Genomic DNA, 18951 nt, shown 5'->3' on the forward strand with positions numbered 1-18951 from the left:
ATAGGATGTTGTTTTATTGTTGTAAGTGACTTTGAATAAACACGGATGAAAAAGGCCATATCTGGCACCCATGGAGCATAGATCTGGTCTCATATCAAGGAAGGCTTTACGTTGGGCTGTTGTGGCCTTAGAGTAATCCTGGGCAAAGAAGAGTGTGGAGCCAGACCAGGAGATCCGTTGGATAGCTTTAGCGGCTGCAAGAACTTTCAGTAAGTCTGTGTACTCCAGAAAATAAAGGATGATTCCTCTTGGTCGCTGTGAGGAAGAGGTATTCGTAGAGACACGGCCCAATCTATGGGCACGCTGTATGTTCAGATTGGTACCCTCTGGTAGATGAAGAATCTTGGTAAGGAAGGATATGAGGAAAGCGATAGGGTCTGTACCTTCAGCCCACTCCGCCAAGCCATAAATATGAATGTTATTTCTCCTATTTCGATTTTTAAGGTCCTCAATCTGCTTTTGGAGAGTTGAAACTTGTAAGAAAGAAACATTTTTAGTAGTATCACTAAGAGAGGATACATTGTGCTCTACTGCTGTGAGTCTAGTGTCTAGCTGCGACCAATTATCAGAGAGAATTTGCAATTTGGAATTGGTTTCCTCAACAAAGGTCTAAGTGTCCTTATTTCTTGTAACAACAACTCCATTGAGACTGGGGAAGCCGGTTTGGGTGGTGAAGGGGGATCTTGTTTCAGACGTTTCATGTTTGACTTTCCTGGTATTGTTCGTTGGGGTTCCATTGTTGTGTTGTTGCTTTCTGTAGCCAGAGACTCAAGATGTTCCAGCTTGGAGAGCTCTGAGCATAGTTTTGAGTTCTTAATGAAGACGCTTTTTGGCTTCGGTGTATTGAAAAAGGATCTCTTCGTTCTGCCCATCAGCTTGTGAGGTACATGAGGTATAGCCTCGTGAAGACCAATTCAAGACTTAAAATGGGGGAAAACGCCATATGGAGTAACAGAGTCAGTCTTATAGTAAACACCTCCAGATAAGACAATGCATCCACAGTAAATGTTGAAATGTAGTAGAGTCTACGCAGTGATTGGAGGTGTGATATACCAAAGGTTACTGAAACCTCTGTCACTAGAGTGACTGCTATGCCACTTAATACTTGGTATGCTGCTTTTACTCCCAGTCAATGCAGTTACTCTAAATTATGATGCACAAGCAGTAAACTTAAAAGTTGTTTAAAAAGATTTCCCATTCACCCGGTGGGTGAAGCAATAATCAGAGAAAAGACAGCTGTGCTTGATTTAAAACTACTCTGCCAGCGTGTTGAAAGCATAACTAGATCACAAAATGGCGGCCGTAATTGCAATCTCCTGAATTTATAAAGAGTTGAGGCAATATATTAGTGTTGCACTGCCATGAGATTTTCTAGAGGAGGGTGTTAGAGCAACTTTGAGCAGTAGAGCCTGGAGCTTTTTAACAGAGCCATTTTCGCCTATATTTGAGTTAGAGCGGTCGCTCGCGGTATATCCTTAGAAACAAAATGTTGGCCGTAATTGCAATCTCCTGAAATTATAACTAGTTGAGGCAAAGTATTAGTATTGCACTGCCAAGAGATGTTCCCAGGGAAGGGCATTAGAGCAACTTTGAGCAAAAGATCCTGGGGCTTTTTAACAGAGCCATTTTCGCCAAAATTCGAGTTAGAGCGGTCGCTCGCGGTAGATCCGTTGAAACAAAATGGCGACTGTTGCAGCACGATCACACATAAAGCTTTTACTTCTTGAAAACAGCAGAGAAAAAGGATGTAAGAAGCGGCGGAGAAGCTCACATCCGTGCAGGCTTCATTTCATACGGCAATTCGGCCGGGCAGCTGCACGCTGGATGAGTTAGAAGCGTGTTTCCACCACGCCGGTCCGGGAGCCTCACGGGATCGCTGCCATGTCTGTTGGGCGCCAAGCCACGCCCCCCCGAAAGCAAATCAATTTTAAGGAAGAAGGCTACGTTTTCTTAGTACAGCCACTGCAGGAGTGTGCACACCAGGTAAGTGTGCAACATTAAAACACTGAAAGTCAAACTTTAGACATACCCCAACAACATTCATGGTGGGGTTGTTGCAAAGTCAACCTGAGTGACCAGTGCACCCATGTATTTTGCTGATTGGTACTGGTGGAAACTACTCTGACTGTCCCTGAGCTCTAATGAGGCCCAGGGCCAGTGCTATTTTGAAAACACAGTTACACAGATAGACCACTCGGCATTTGAGACTCGGGAAGAGGCATGGCAGGGTTGCAGCCAGGCACAGGGGCTCTCTCTCCCAGGCTCCCCTTCACCGCAACTTTCTTCTTCCGCACCTGCCATTCATCCACACTGACCTGCGGCGTATAAAGCGCGCTGAGGACACCGCTGCGTGGGACGCGCTGCGGGACGCGCCCATCCGCAACAGGAGGCGGCAGGGCAGGGCACTTACTCTTGGCTCTACTTTTTGAACACTGGAAGACTGGCAAGATCTTCAAGCCTGTAAGTACTGTGGTTTGCGGAACAACAATTTACTTTTTTATTTAAGCCGTGAGGTCACCGTGCTACTCGTCAATAACAGATGGTTAAGCCCTGTTGCAGAACCTAACGTAGCCGTCTAGTACCTTGTCCTACGAAATTCCATCCTGTTCACTGTTTTTAATTCCGGGGTAATTGAGCCTTTGCTGTTACTGCCCCTTGTGCAAAACAATTACCATCATTACGGTTATAGTTGTTAACCTGGATAGACAATAGATGCAAAGGACGCTTTATTGGAGTTTGGGTGTTGTATCAGACGATTGTTTTCATCTAATAACCTAACTGCCTGTAGATGATGTGATCTCATCACAAGCTTATACTAGGGGGATTTAGAACCCATTAACCAGCTGTTCCCATCTTCCTCTTTGTATTAAAGGTTGAGCGACTACGTTGTATAGGATGCTTGTTTCCAGTCCAGGGAGGACCTGGCTTAGCAGTTCGGGCTGGACTGTTCCCATGGGGCACAGGGTCAAGACTGATTTGCATATAGCTGGGTTCAAACTGGAATGGCATGGTGTGCAAAAAAACGATGGATTTAGGCCCAGATCTCTGTACTGGGGTGAATGTATGACATTGTTCTGCATTCTGTCCATCAATTATTATTTTTGCATTTGTCACCCCGAGTGGGAAGGGTATGCTCAGACGTGAGTCCCTTGCTCTCCATGCCACTGGAATCAGGCTATCCTGGCTGATGAGGGCTGAAAGCCCGAAACCGGTCCTAGGATGCTTGTTTCCAGTCCAGGGAGGACCTGGCTTGGCAGTTCGGGCTGGACTGTTCCCATGGGGCACAGGGTCAAGACTGATTTGCATATGGCTGGGTTCAAACTGGAATGGCATGGTGTGCAAAAAAACGATGGATTTAGGCCCAGATCTCTGTACTTGGGTGAATGTATGACATTGTTCTGCATTCTGTCCATCAATTGTTATTTTTGCATTTGTCACCCCGAGTGGGAGGGTATGCTCAGACGTGAGTCCCTTGCTCTCCATGCCACTGGAATCAGGCTATCCTGGCTGATGAGGGCTGAAAGCCCGAAACCGGTCCTAGGATGCTTGTTTCCAGTCCAGGGAGGACCTGGCTTGGCAGTTCGGGCTGGACTGTTCCCATGGGGCACAGGGTCAAGACTGATTTGCATATGGCTGGGTTCAAACTGGAATGGCATGGTGTGCAAAAAAACGATGGATTTAGGCCCAGATCTCTGTACTGGGGTGAATGTATGACATTGTTCTGCATTCTGTCCATCAATTGTTATTTTTGCATTTGTCACCCCGAGTGGGAAGGGTATGCTCAGACGTGAGTCCCTTGCTCTCCATGCCACTGGAATCAGGCTATCCTGGCTGATGAGGGCTGAAAGCCCGAAACCGGTCCTAGGATGCTTGTTTCCAGTCCAGGGAGGACCTGGCTTGGCAGTTCGGGCTGGACTGTTCCCATGGGGCACAGGGTCAAGACTGATTTGCATATGGCTGGGTTCAAACTGGAATGGCATGGTGTGCAAAAAAACGATGGATTTAGGCCCAGATCTCTGTACTGGGGTGAATGTATGACATTGTTCTGCATTCTGTCCATCAATTGTTATTTTTGCATTTGTCACCCCGAGTGGGAAGGGTATGCTCAGACGTGAGTCCCTTGCTCTCCATGCCACTGGAATCAGGCTATCCTGGCTGATGAGGGCTGAAAGCCCGAAACCGGTCCTAGGATGCTTGTTTCCAGTCCAGGGAGGACCTGGCTTGGCAGTTCGGGCTGGACTGTTCCCATGGGGCACAGGGCAAGACTGATTTGCATATGGCTGGGTTCAAACTGGAATGGCATGGTGTGCAAAAAAACGATGGATTTAGGCCCAGATCTCTGTATTGGGGTGAATGTATGACATTGTTCTGCATTCTGTCCATCAATTGTTATTTTTGCATTTGTCAGCCCGAGTGGGAAGGGTATGCTCAGACGTGAGTCCCTTGCTCTCCATGCCACTGGAATCAGGCTATCCTGGCTGATGAGGGCTGAAAGCCCGAAACCGGTCCTAGGATGCTTGTTTCCAGTCCAGGGAGGACCTGGCTTGGCAGTTCGGGCTGGACTGTTCCCATGGGGCACAGGGTCAAGACTGATTTGCATATGGCTGGGTTCAAACTGGAATTGCATGGTGTGCAAAAAAACGATGGATTTAGGCCCAGATCTCTGTACTGGGGTGAATGTATGACATTGTTCTGCATTCTGTCCATCAATTGTTATTTTTGCATTTGTCACCCCGAGTGGGAAGGGTATGCTCAGACGTGAGTCCCTTGCTCTCCATGCCACTGGAATCAGGCTATCCTGGCTGATGAGGGCTGAAAGCCCGAAACCTGTCCTAGGATGCTTGTTTCCAGTCCAGGGAGGACCTGGCTTGGCAGTTCGGGCTGGACTGTTCCCATGGGGCACAGGGTCAAGACTGATTTGCATATGGCTGGGTTCAAACTGGAATGGCATGGTGTGCAAAAAAACGATGGATTTAGGCCCAGATCTCTGTACTGGGGTGAATGTATGACATTGTTCTGCATTCTGTCCATCAATTGTTATTTTTGCAATAGACAGCAGTTAAAACAGGATTTGCACCTAGAAATACATCGTATAAAAAATTGGGAAAACGAAGGCTGTTGAGATCGTGGCAGGAAAAAAGAAGCAAGCGAAAATCTACAAGTCAACAAAGTCAGCAGCGGATAACTGTACATTAGCAAAGATAGATGATTTAATTGAGGAGGTTGAAACCATCTTAGCTAGTGAAAGAAACCTGGCGCTAAAAAAATATCCACATACTATAGTAAGCAGATCAAGTTGAGTACCATCATACCCCCTGATTCTACAGCTATAGTCCATCACACTGGTAGGGAGATTATTGCACAAACTCAATCTCCCCCTTTAGAGCTAACCCAGAGTAAGCCTGATTGTTTGACCTCATTCCCTTCAGAGACAGTGTCCTGTCAAGGAAGACAGACAGCCCATGAGGCTCCAACAGTGTCTTGTTCAAACAGATATTCACTGTTGGAAACCCTCCAAGAGGAAGGTCAGGCAACACGTATAAGTAATGCTACCTATAATAGTCAGTGGAAAGTTAGCAGTAGGGAAATTGGGGTACAGACTGAGAGCACGGATATTCATGCACTTATATCGAAAATTAGATGTTATACAAGATGAGATACAGGCCCTTAAGAGAACAGTGGGGAACATCCCACTACAAACTAATATTACTTCAAATGAAATGAGTAATATACAAGGGGAAAGTAATTCTACAGTGAGAAACGTCACCTGCAATCAGACTGCAGGAGCAACCGATAGGTGTTTTCCTAGCTCTTCCTCTGCTTTCACTTTAAAGGAGGTAGTTCATCGTAAGAACTCCCTAGCTTGCAAGAATCTCTACCAACCACTAACAACTAATCACTCACCTACTCTGGGGACACAGCATAGAATGCCCCCCTTTGCACGGCACAGGGTATTTAATACCAACCCTTCTGATACTCACACAACAAATAGGCAAAATTGCAGAGCTAAAGAAGGGCAGTGCCAGAATTTGAGACCAGGCTGGGGGGATATAGGTAGTCAACAATCAAGGGAATTCTACCCAATACCTCAACCTATACCTAGCCCGGGGAAGAACATGTATAACATTTTCCTGACAAATGTCCCAAGTCTAAGAAAGGAATCCAGAGAAGACAAAGACTCTCTAATAAATAAAGTGACACATTGGATTAGGAACAAACGCCAATGCCTTTCCATAATAAGATCTGATATTATAAAAGCCGAACGGCTTAGGCAAGAAACAGGGAATTTGGATGATATAAAATTAACTTTTCATTCCAAAATCATTGCAGACAATCTGATAATTATGAATTACGAACACATTCATTATTTCAATCAGAAATCAGCTTTAGGCAGACAAGAACACCTGTATTAGAGAGAAATACTCTGCCACCAGCTCCTGAGGGGACCCATAACTTCAGTGGATTGACTAAATGACTACTCTGATGGGATTTTAACCACCGAACACACATAATCATAAAAATCCGAAATCTTCCCAACTAGTAGTGGGTCCCCACGCATCACATGATGCCCATCTATATATAAGTCACTCACAAGATCCACAAGTAACACCCATGTACATAGACAACCAAAAAAAAATAGTGTACTAAGAAGGACCCTTGACACGTCCTCTGCTAACCCAGCCCCAGATAGTTTATAGATGTTATCCTGGAACGTACCTGGGCTCTATCAAAAACTTTCTGAACCTGACTGGCAGGCGTATGTCAGTGACTCTGACTTATGCCTTTTTCAGGAAATATGGACGATAGAGTCCCTACATAAACTAGGCTATAGACCCTTTAATATAGGGGCAATACCATCGAAAAGAGGAAGACCCTCAGGTGGGCTGATTATCTGGGTTAAAATTAATTTAAACACCATTGTAGAGACAGTACATATGGGCTCCAAGGATATTCTGGGGATAAAGATGACATTTGAAAATAAGAAATACGTATATCTTTTCAACATATATTTAAGGCCAAGGGAGCGTACAAAGGAAGCATTGGGAATTCAGCAGCTAGAGGAATTGTTAGATAACAGTGTGCCAAATGGGATGGTCATTGTGGGGGGTGATTTTAACTGTTGTTACGAGCCAATGGTTGGAATGGACATGGTCTTCTAACCCTCTGTTAGACATAAACAAAAAGGTGGCGTGTACGACATCAGCAACTCAAATCTTTCATTTTTCGATAGAGAGATGGCTAAGGGCATGCAATGGGTGGTTTCCTGCAGATATTGAGTGCTCAAACACTTTCTCAAGAGGAAACGCTTCCTCCCGCATTGATTATGTGATGGTAAGCACAGCATATTGGGCCCACATTCAGGACTTTAAGGCTGACAAAAGAGAGGAGAGCAATCACTTCCCACTATGTCTAGATTTTGAGGGGGGTTGGGTTGCGAAACATCTATTTTACCCAATGAAAAAGAGAGAGGAGGCTAGGCATCCATCAGTTAGTAATAACCGGAGAACTGTCAAATGGCCAATAATAGTAGATCAGGGCGAGCCCCTCACCAACATATATAATGGCTTTTGTGAGCTCTTAATGAGTTACATAGAGTCAAGCCAGGGGAAGACACCGTTCACTCAAATCCATCAAAGAATGGCTGAGATTATAAAAAAACGGCTAACTAAAACACAGAGGAGCACTAATAAACCAAGCTCAAGTCTAGAGTCCTCGAACCCATGGTTCAACAAGGAATGTACCAGGGCTAAACATAGACTCCTCGGTGCTCTCAAATCTAAGAATGTAAGCCAGATTAAAAAAGAAAGGGCTGTCTATAATAAAGTACTGAAGACCGCTCAGAGAGAATGGGAGGATGCTAGCTGAAGTGACCTGATTGTAGCTGCAAAAACAAGAGATCAGTTTATGTTCTGGAAATTAATAGCTCAGGGGAACAAAGGAAACAAGGTGACCACTGATCACTTTCTGGACCCTTGTACATGGCACAGACATTTTTCCAATCTCTATGCTGTATTAGATGTGCTCGCCCCAGATCAGTAAGCTCCTTATGAGGAGCCTCCGCTGCTTGCAAAAACTATACCCCTCCAATTCAGCTTAGAGGATATTGCACTTGCCATAGCCACTATTAAGCCAGCAAAGGCTCCTGGACCTGATAAGATCCCCTGTGACCTTCTGAAACATTCTCCAGACGTGTGGGTTCCATATATGAACCGATTGTGCAATGCAATAGCTAGGGGAGAGGCTATCCCAGAATCTTGGAAGGGGGCCGAGATAGTCCCTATCCACAAAAATGGAAGTAGAGATGATCCAGCAAACTACAGACCTATAAGTCTGATAGACATCCCCCAAAAGGTGTATGCCAAACAAATTTTGGCTAGGCTAAGCACTTGGATAGAAGAGAAAGATATCCTCTCACCATGCCAGGCCGGCTTTAGGCGGAAAATAAGCACAATCGATCAAGTTTTTAGACTTTTTAGTATAGCGTGGAAGTATACTAAAATAAAGCAAGGACATTTATATGTCGCCTTCATCGACTTGAATGCAGCTTTTGACTCCATCCCAAGAGACTGTCTGTTGAAATCTTTGCAGAAGCAGGGAGTCCCAGAGGAGATCCTAACCCAGATCATAAGGCTTCATGAGGGGAACTTTGCAAAGGTCCGCTGAAGGTGCAGGAGGGGAGCTCACAGAGGAAATCCCGATTAGGAGAGGTGTGAGCCAGGGCTACGTCCTGGCGCCCACACTGTTCCTATTATATGTGAACGACATGGTAGAGTATTTGCAATTGGCCTTACATGACACACCCAAGTTTGGAGGCAAGCATATTTGTGCTCTCACATTTGCTGATGACACAATATTGCTGTCACAAGCCCCGAGGGGCCTTCAAAATTTACTTGAGAGCCTCGATAAGTATTGTAACACAAAAGGATTAGAGATAAACCCTAACAAAACTAAGTATTTGGCTATCAAACCACATAAAAACTTCCAAAAAAGATTAACTTTGAATGGGGAGCTTTTGGAGTGAGTTCCAAACTTTGTATATTTAGGTGTTACAATAGATTCAAAACTCACATGGAAGACACAAATAAATAAATCCAACACCATGTTAATGCAGAATTATATTCCTATTGCGAAGAAGCAGCATCTGACTGCATCCAAGGCTATTACTCCTGCGCTAGAAGTTTATAAAGCCAGAGCCCAATCTGCCTCACTTTATGGATCTGAGTTATGGGGAGGCGATAATCTGCAGCCACTAATTATTGGGGAAAATAAAATCTTGAGAATGTTTACGCGTTTACCAAAAAATACCCCAATGGCCCCACTCACATATGACATTGGGATAAAAAGGCTAGACCATCTTGCTGTTTGGAGACTTTTGGCCTACTGGATTAGAATCTGGACAACAGAAGAACTAGAGACCTATAGACAGACTCTGAGGGAGCTCCTGCAATTGGATGTATATGTTACTCTGCCCTGGCTGGCCCATGTTTGTAAATGGCTCTCAGATCTAGGCCTGAGCTGGTACTGGGCAAACCCGAACCTATTGATTCCTGACTCAAAGAGAGAGATCAGGAATGTATACTGGGAATTTATTTTCCACAAGATCACTTTAGAACCCGAGTCAGGGAGACTGACATCACAATTTTTGTCTTTTTTGAATGACCCCGAGTTTTGAGCCTTTCTTAGACGAGATCAAACCGCAATTGGCAAAATCACTCTATATGAAATTTAGGTATGGGATAATTCAAGTCAACACTTTCACAATAAAATGGGTAAAGTCTGACTTGATTGAAAGGGACTCTAGATACACGTTGTGCCTATTAGGCGCAAACGAGGATATTGCGCATGTCTTATTCTTCTGCACAGCTTATGCAACACCTAGATGAAAGTGGATTAAGCCTCTGTGCAGAAGACTAAATAGTTGGAGTTATCTAGAGGCACTAAGAATATTAAAATCTGATAGCTCCCAACTTGTGGTACTGGGCGTTAGTAAATTTTTGTTTGCTGCTAGTTATATAAGTAATAAGAAAGGGCAAAAATGTTAAAACATTTTTTAATACTTAAAAGCTTTTTATAGCACTCAAGATAAAACTAGAGTTGTATGCGTCAATTGAATAGTAATTTATGTACAGTATTTATAGCAATTTCTAAAGAATTCATGATCTCAGTGTAATGCTTCATCTAAGAAAAACAAAAAAATGTTATATGCTTTGTTTTTTTAAGTATTATAGCTTTGAAAATCTGTTTTTATACATTTGTACTAAATGGGCTAAAACTGTAACGTTTTATGGATGTGTTTGTATGCTCTAATGATTCTTTGAATCGAATAAAGAGATTTTTGATTGAAAACACAGTTAAAAACACACATATGCATTACGGTACACTATGTATTAGGGTACACTTATCATTGGCATGACCTACCTTATAAGTCCTAAGTAGATAATAGGGCAGAGGGAAAAAAACTACCAACAAGTCCCTAGTATATAATAGGGCATGGCAGTTTAGATACAAGCAGCCCTTTTTGCACTTGCATGTTCGTACTGCTGAGGGCAAAAGGTTTTTTTAAAAGCAGCCCTGCATTGCAGCGCTGTTTATAAAAGTAAATGAACTGCAAACTCGACTTTGGTAGTAGGGGCTTTTAAGAAGTGATAATCTACCATATGGTTACATATTAGGTCCCCACTGTGTCTCCCCTAGGTGTCCTAGGTATGGTGGGGGAGGCACAAGTAACTATAAGCAGGGTCCTTATAAAAGATGTTTTATAAGCCCTGGGGATAGAGAAAGTGCACATTTCACTTTCCCCACTGTAGTAAAGTGCCTCCTAAAATCGACGTTGGTGGTATGAGAACTCTGCGGAAGGATCTACATTATCTTTGCATATTCAGAGCCCCAAAGGTCCCTCCTAAGGGTGAGGGGGTGGGGTCATGTAACTATAAGCAGGGCCCTTATAAAAGATGTTCTATGTGGCCTGATGATGGAGAAATTGCACATTGCAGTTTCCTCATTGTAGATGTTTAACCTCACAGGATAACATGGCAATAGTTTATGAACGCATCGATATTGCTAGAGATTGAATGAATTATCATTCAAGGACTTAGGAGAAGGGTATTGATAAATCCAACAATATTCTATTGTTGAATTTATCCTAAAATATACAGAAATAAAGTTATAAAACTTTCTTGACTGTAAGCCAAAATGCAGCCTTCCGGCATTCCTCCCTGATTGGTCAGTGTTAACAGGATTAGCCAGGCTGCTTTGATGCAGTGATAACTGGCTCACCCAGGTAGGGGCTATCTGGCCGAGAGGGTTCTGTTATACAGGAATGCCGGAGCAAGAGGGAGGGGTTGTAAAGCAAGAAGCTTCAAAGGAGGAATAGGACAGGCAGGGAATGCCAGGTCTATCTACCCCCATCCCTTCTGACCCAGCCAGATAGCGGGCTTAAGGCAGGAATCTGCAGATGTTAGGGGGTGGAGAGCTATGGAAAGGAGCCATACTGAGAATTGGTCTAGTTAGCTCTTCATGCTCTGATGAGATTTCAGACATGTTGAATTTTGGAGGAATAGTGCTTTCTGGGAGAAGATTGTGCCACACTTTGGAAGAAGTGGTCATGCTCTGGGTTGTTGCCTTGCACCTCATTGGACAGGAGTGCTCTCTTGCTTGACCCCATAGAACTCTGAATAAATATGTGAGAGGTGCAGAGTCTCTCAGCTCTGCTGCTTGAAACCAAGAGAAGAAGAAGGATTGCCAAGCTGGAAATATAATTTGCACCACCAGGCCTTGCATTCTGATTGATTGCACCTGCTGCATTATCTCGAACTGCAGCCTTGTACCTGTACCTTGCTTCTTAAGGATTAAATAGTGGACTCCCTGTAAGCCACAGGTTAACAGAGCTCACCTGCATCATCACAACCTACAGTCCACTGCCTGGAGTGCATTAGGAGTTTTGGCCAGGTGCATTGTTGGAATTGTGATTCCAACCTTTCAAGGACCATCTTGGAGCTTCCAGACTCTTGGATTGTGTTTTGAACCCTCAAGAGGAACTTCAGGAAGAAGTCTCAGACGTTTGGAGAGATTTTGAAAAAAAACTCCATAAGGTGACCGACTCAATTGCGAGAGCCAAGCCAGCCACCTTCAACCGCGAACCGACCCTGATTCCAGGTTGCTCCCGCTGAAGCGTTCCGGAGGTCCAACTTCCAGAGTTGACCCGGAGCTCCCTGAAAGTCAAGCTGGCGAACCCTTACCGAATCCGGACTGGTGAAGAGAATCTAAGAACTCTGGCACAAAAAGCTCCAGAAAAGTTTCTAAGTCTGAAGGTAAAATTCTGACAGGGGTCTCCCACTCAGTCTATCCACGCAGGGCTCCATCGTGGTTGGCCTGAAAGTTTGACTTTGTTCAGGTCAAGCACGACCAGATTTTTGTCGTTTTGGCGTAATTTTAAGGATAGAAATATTTCCCATAGTTATAAATTGGTTTTGGATTTTTATTGTGTGTTTTGCCTTAGTTACTTACTGGGTTAGTGTTTTTAAATCCTGTACATACCTGTTTCTTAAGTTATGCCTGCCTGCTCGCAGCCAAGGTACCCAGGCTTGAGCATGGGAATAATTTATTGAGGCCTGTACTGAACCCTAGACTCTGTTAGTGGCCTTATTGCCACTGGTAGATGCATATTTACCACTACTAATAACCCACTTTCCAACAGTGGTTATCTGCTTGGTGGACAGAATTACCAGCCCAAATGACTTGTTGGACAAACCATAGCAGCCCAACGGGCGAAACCCGGAGCATAGTGATCAGGAATGACCAAAGACACTACAAAATGAAAATATTCAATCCATTGAAAGAAACAGGTTGTACTAGGGTAAATGTATATGCGTATGGAGAGAATAATTATTACTTATTAACACATGTTTTACCCCAACTAACAATAAGGGAAGAAACTCCTTTCCATTTGATTCAGAATCCTAGGCAGTCCAAAGGGAAAGAATACAATAGAAACCTCTATCAAGACCTAAATTACTATTCAGGTTCTATCCTGCCAACAAATGATCTGTAATTAGAAACAAATTAAAGTAAATGCAAAATAATTTTTTTAACTCATTTCTTTTTTTTATTTTTTTATTATTTGATTTGAAGGATTAATTTGAAAAATAGTTTTGAATTCATCTTCAATAGTAACATCTAGTAATTTGTACACAATAAACATATATTACATATAATCCACAATAACAAATATTATATTCATAAATATAAACAACCCCACAACTCCTAACACAAATGCGTTCTCATCATGCTCACTGCTCCATACATACATCAATCATCCTCATACTCATAAAAATAACATAAGATTCAAATACTGTGCAAGGTCCAACAAAACTGAGGGGAGAAAAAACAACAACAATTAAGATTGTTACTGATGACACTGTATCTCCTGGGACCACTCCTCTTGGTCTTGGCCTACGCGCGCTTTGGTGGAAAACCACCTTCCTCAGGACCAAATATAGAGGGAAAGGGATTTCAAACCCTTAAAATGACGGGGGTTGTCTGTAGGGAATTAAATAAACTAATTTAGTAATAGCAGGAAATAATACATTTTTTAATAACAATTTTGACTTCATATTACTCAAGTGCATCCCAAGTTCGCAAGATTATTAGTAGTCTCACCAGTAAGATTATACACACACAACGTGATTTAAGGAAAGAACAAGTATGTTTAGAATATAGAAGAAACCTTCACCTTGAGTGCAAACTAGACCTTAGTCATAATAGATCTCAGAATTGGTGAGACAGAAACTTATATTCTGTAGTTCAATGTATATTCTACCTGAGATTAAACCAGCAGGTAGCCTCGAGTGTAGACTCTAATCGTCTTCGTTGTGATTATGCCAGGAACACACGTGTCTATCAAAGTTCCCGATTTTGCCAGTCGGTCTCTAATGATGAAGGCAGACGTGTTAGTTAAGGAGACCTAATTTGAGGTCATAATATACTTAGATTAAATCTCCAAAGGACATGCTTACCCTATTTATATGGGTTGTAATTTTGATTCCAAGTCAACAAATGACAGATTGGGCAGCTTTTATCAATTTCCAATTAAGTACCCTGAGAGACTGTTTGTGGAATATTTAATTTGTATTCACAACTAAACGAAAGACGAAGAAAACAACTTATAAATTAAATTGCACTCTATTAATGTTTATGGTGGAAGCTCTACGAAGAACTAAGTATTGAGAAAATTATTGAGGAATATAATATGAAAAAAGACTGTATAAGAAATATATACCCAGCAATTCCTTTATATTGGAGTTTACCAAACAATATTTATTATTGTCAAGACGAATAATGTCTGTGTGTAGCATAAACGGAGAGCCAATATATAGCCCTCTATTTAGGCTTCTAATACAGAATCAATCATGACATCAATTTCGAATATGAGATATTTTCGGGAAGTCTAAACAACCCTGTTCTGCTAAAAGCCGTAATCAGCATCGTCTATGCAGACAACAAGTTCTGCGCTGATTGCGTATGATGTTATTTGACCTAATTATGACGAGAAAGTATCGCTTATATAGAAAGCTTCTTCTTAACGCACACAATAGTTAATGTAAAAGCTCAAAAACAACTCAAAAGCAAGCTACTCTGTTTAAGGAGATTAACGGCTAGGACTCCTATTCAGCAACCTGTTTGCAAGGATTTAGCAAGCCGAAAAAGGCCGATAAGCATATAGGACGCTATATTGGGGTGTTTGAAAGCAACGGAGCAAACGTGTAGTATTCAGACTGAAAGTAACCAACAAACAAGCAAGCATCCACCAAGAGTGTTTTGAAAATGTAACGTGTGGACTGATAGTGCTATGTCTGTATTGTTGAAAATAAGGCAACTGTGAGACTTACAATCTAACATATCGTGTAAAAGGGCAATGCTACATTAGTTTAGCAAACACTAACTTAACCAAAAGCTAGATAGATAGCTATTTCTTTATGCAAATCTCTACCTCAATAAAGACTAGGAAAAGGATTAATAAAAAACTAATGCAAAAAATCTCTTACCTGCGTGCGGCAGTATATCGGCAAAGTCTACACATCACAGTCGAAAAAAAAGGGTAGTCATGAGTGGCGGGCAGAAGCTGGTTCTTAAATCTGATACTGAGTGTTGATTGGCTAAGGAAGGCTCACGAGATTTCAAAGAGTTCATGTGCTCGGAAGCTATGGAGTACTAGGTAATTGGTGAAAACGACAGCGCCATATTGGAATGTGAATCACTACATGGGTACTTCGGTCTGGTACTAGATTTCACTTGGCTAAAAAAGACACACAAAGTATAAGCGAATTCATTAATGTGGAGACTATCAAAGATTAGATTGATATGAGAAACCGCCGCCTTAATGAGAAGTCTATTATTCACATCAGCGATTCTGGTATAATTTTAAATGGAGATAATACACCTCACATTTAATTGTAGGTTAAAGTGAGTCTAACTATATTCTAACATAATTCCGCAGCGTGCCCATAATGTGGATTCGTACAGCGTGTTGTATCTTAATACAACAACGCTTGCGAAATCTCGCGAAGCTCATGTATTAAAAATAGCTACTTGAGGTCGATACGTGTTGACATTGCCGCCATATTGGAGTGGATGGCAGTAGACTATGAAGTACCTGGGAGGTAGTATTACCAAGGATAATAGCCTAGTAAGATATTCCTACTGGACAAAAGATAGACAAGGTGTCATAGCAGATGTTTTGCATATGTAGTAAATATGATACAAAGTGCTAATTAATAATTGCGTGCTAATTGCAATTTGTATGATATCCTAATCTGTGCCTTTAAAAAAAATTGACTAAGCAAAGAATACATGTGGACAATGGATATATCTAACAAACCTATTCTAAATGAGGTGAGTGCAAAGGGAAAGGTCAAACAGCTGCTTCCTCTGAAGCTAAGGACCAAATCGCTTCAACCATCAACCTGAAGGGGAAGAAGGGTGTTTAGAAGGACGCCTATCTGACCCCCAGACCAAGACCCGTGATTCTGGGGTACCCCAAAAATTCCTAACTGGAATCTCAAGATAAAACCATTAAAACACAAAACGTAAGGCAATGCAGTATCCAGCTTGGAAATTATTGATCCAGAGGAAACCTAGATAGGCCAGTTAATTCCCCCACCACAACTACTAGATCTCTCATCAAGTGAGAGGGGAATCAAAAATAGGCCAGAAGGTTCCAATTATGTGGAACCCACTCAGGCACTGAATCCTGTAACTGCAAATAACTCACAATATATAGCACTAATAATGGAGCAACACAAAGCAGGGGGTCACTGTAATACTTATCAAGATGATGAAAACATTAAAAAAAACTGCCAGTGATAGGAAATTTCATCACACTACTTAACCTGAGAAATGATGATTTTTGAATGGAGATTCTCACAAGTGATTGTTCTGAGGAGAGACCAAAGGAAGCAGAGATTAAGGAATAGTAGAAATCATCAATAACCCTATCCAATCTGAGCTGAGACAGATGTCAACCCAGATTCCTAGGAAATGGCATAACCAGCATATGGCCAAGCTAACTAGGGTGAAGTACATGGTCAGAAAGACCTGAGATCCAAATAAACTCATTAACTTCTAAACATAAACAATAAACTGAGGAAATCTCCAGTGATAGTTCAATGTTATGTTATGTTATCAATTTCTTATATAGCGCACATTCACCGGGAGGTTTCTTGGCGCTGGCTCTAGCGTGTACCGGGACCATTGGAGGTGTTAGGCGTGGGCCTGCGTAAACAGCCATGTTTTGAGCATTTTCCTAAAGCTCAGAAGGTTGGTGCAAGATCGGATCTCTAGTGGAAAGGAGTTCCAAAGTCTGGGGGCCAAGGCTGCGAACCTACGGCCACTCTGACGTTTTAGCTTAAAGGTGGGGGTGGTCAGAAGTTGAAGGTTGGTGGATCGAAGGCTGCGGGAAGGGGTGTACCTAGGTAGGAGGCGTTTGATAAATTTGGGGCATCGGCCGTGGAGAGACTTGAAGATGATACAAGCCATCTTGAAGGCTGTACATTGGGGGATGGGGAGCCAGTCAAGACTTTTTAGCAGGGGTCTGGCAGATTGCCATTTGGGTTGCTGATGGATCAGTCTTGCCGCCTGGTTCTAGACTAGCTGGAGCCGTTACTAAGGAAGAGTGGCAGGCCAACGTATATAGAATTGGCATAATCTAGGTGTGATAGTACCAAGGCTATCATGACCTGAATCAATGCAGAATGAGTGAGCATACGGCTTATCTTTCTGATCTTGCGTAACTGGAAAAAGCAGGTGGAGACCACTGTGCCCACTTGAGTTTTTAGAGATAGGTCGTTGTTGATGATTACCCCTAGACTCTTGACAGAGGTGGATGGGATGGGGGGGGGGAGCCGAGTTCCGCCACACAGTAGTGTGGGCCCCAAAAGGTCTGACTGTTCCCATTCAGGACTAGCTCGGTCTTGCTGGGATTCAATTTCAGATGGTTTTGGTCCATCCAATGGCGGATGTGGAGCATGGTACCCTGGTATTCCAGGATTGATTCAGGGGAGTTATCTATAGTAAAGATAAGCTGTAGGTCATCCGCATAATTGAAAGTAGTAGTCTTCCATTCCTTCAAGGACTGAATCAGGGGTAGAAGATACAAATTAAACAGCAAGGGGGAAAGTGAGGATCCCTGAGGGACCCCACATGTGGTGGTTAGCTTAGGTGCGGTGAATGGAGCTAGTCGTACTGTTTGGTTGCGGCCCTTGAGAAAAGACCCAATCCAGCTGAGAGCTGGGCCCTGAATGCCGGCCTGTTTTGACACGGTCCATTAAGATGACATGGTCGACTGTGTAAAATGCGGCCAAGAGATCTAAGAGGACCAGGGCCTGAGGGATGCCTTTATCAGCGTTTTCTCGTAGAGCATCCAGTACAGCTAGGATCATTGTCTCTGTAGAGGGAGCAGGGTGAAACCACGCTTGGTGAGGGTCTAAGTATTCAGACAGCTCGATAAAATTGGACAAGCATGCTGCCACATGTGCTTCAAGGACCTTAGCCAAGTAGGAGAGCAGGGAGATGGGCCTATAGTTGGATAAGTTCTGACGGTCAGTTCCTGGTTTCTTTAGGAGGGGGACCACAACATGCGTTCTTGAATGCTTTGGGGACCCTGCCCTAGGAGAGAGATTCGTTCAGGAAGGTCAGAATTGGGGGAGGGAGGGTAGAAAAGGTGTCCTTTAGGATATGAGGTGGACAGCAGTCCCTGGGGAAGCCTGAGTTAACCCTGCATAGTAAGACCTGGAAGGACTAGGCATCTATGAGGGGAAAGATATCTAGGGTGGAAGGATTTGATATCCTGGCAGGGAGGGCCCCCGTTGGGGCTGGAACTAGAGATATTGGCTTTGATGTTAAAGATTTTTTCCAAGAAGTAATTATTTAGGAAATCACACAAATCTTGGGTCGGAGTGGAGTAGGATTCTCTCGGCATTAGATAGGTTGTTAACTATAGCGAAGATATCCTTCGATCTATTATTGGAGTTTGTGATTCTAGCCGAAAAGTGGGCGGCCTTGGCTAACATAATGGCTTTTTTCTTTGCGGGCAATTAGGTAATGATGTTTTCCTTCAGGGGTGTAGGTGAGTCTCCATTTCCTTTCTTTTTGGCGGAGAGCCGATTTTAAAGCTCTTAGCTCAGAGGAGAACCATTTCTGAGCTTCAGACCGACGAGCGTGTTTGAGTTTTTTAAGCGGGGCGTGTTTGTTGCTGGCTGCTAGTAGCCAGGCTGAAATGTTAGCTTCAAAGAGATCCACATCTGGATTAAATGCGGGAGATGGAGCTGGCTAGGCTGTCCTGGAATTCCTGTTCATTGAGGGCGCTCCATTTCCTGATCATGCCCCCCTTGACCGTGGGGGTCTTACTGCAGATGGGAATTGATGCCGTAAATTTTATTAGATGGTCGGACCTGA

The 18951-nt window shown here is 43.1% G+C and overlaps 1 protein-coding gene across 3 annotated transcripts in view; it reads right to left on the reverse strand.

Annotated features, from left to right (window-relative positions):
• Positions 1 to 15146, reverse strand: part of LOC146817182 (uncharacterized) — a 146527-nt gene extending 131381 nt beyond the window's left edge. Inside the window, exons 1-2 of one of the 3 annotated variants that reach the window (XM_085609183.1) lie at positions 15045 to 15087; positions 13820 to 13928 (exon numbers count right to left, since the gene is read on the reverse strand). The gene's annotated coding sequence lies outside the window, so the exon portion shown is untranslated. Of the gene's footprint in view, positions 1 to 13819; positions 13929 to 15044 lie in introns of all 3 variants that reach the window. The other 2 variants (XM_085609181.1, XM_085609182.1) reach the window with 2 other exon arrangements.
• Positions 15147 to 18951: the final 3805 nt, after the last annotated feature.

This window comes from Triturus cristatus, chromosome 6 (assembly GCF_964204655.1).
Source record: "Triturus cristatus chromosome 6, aTriCri1.1, whole genome shotgun sequence".
NCBI lineage: Eukaryota > Metazoa > Chordata > Amphibia > Caudata > Salamandridae > Triturus > Triturus cristatus.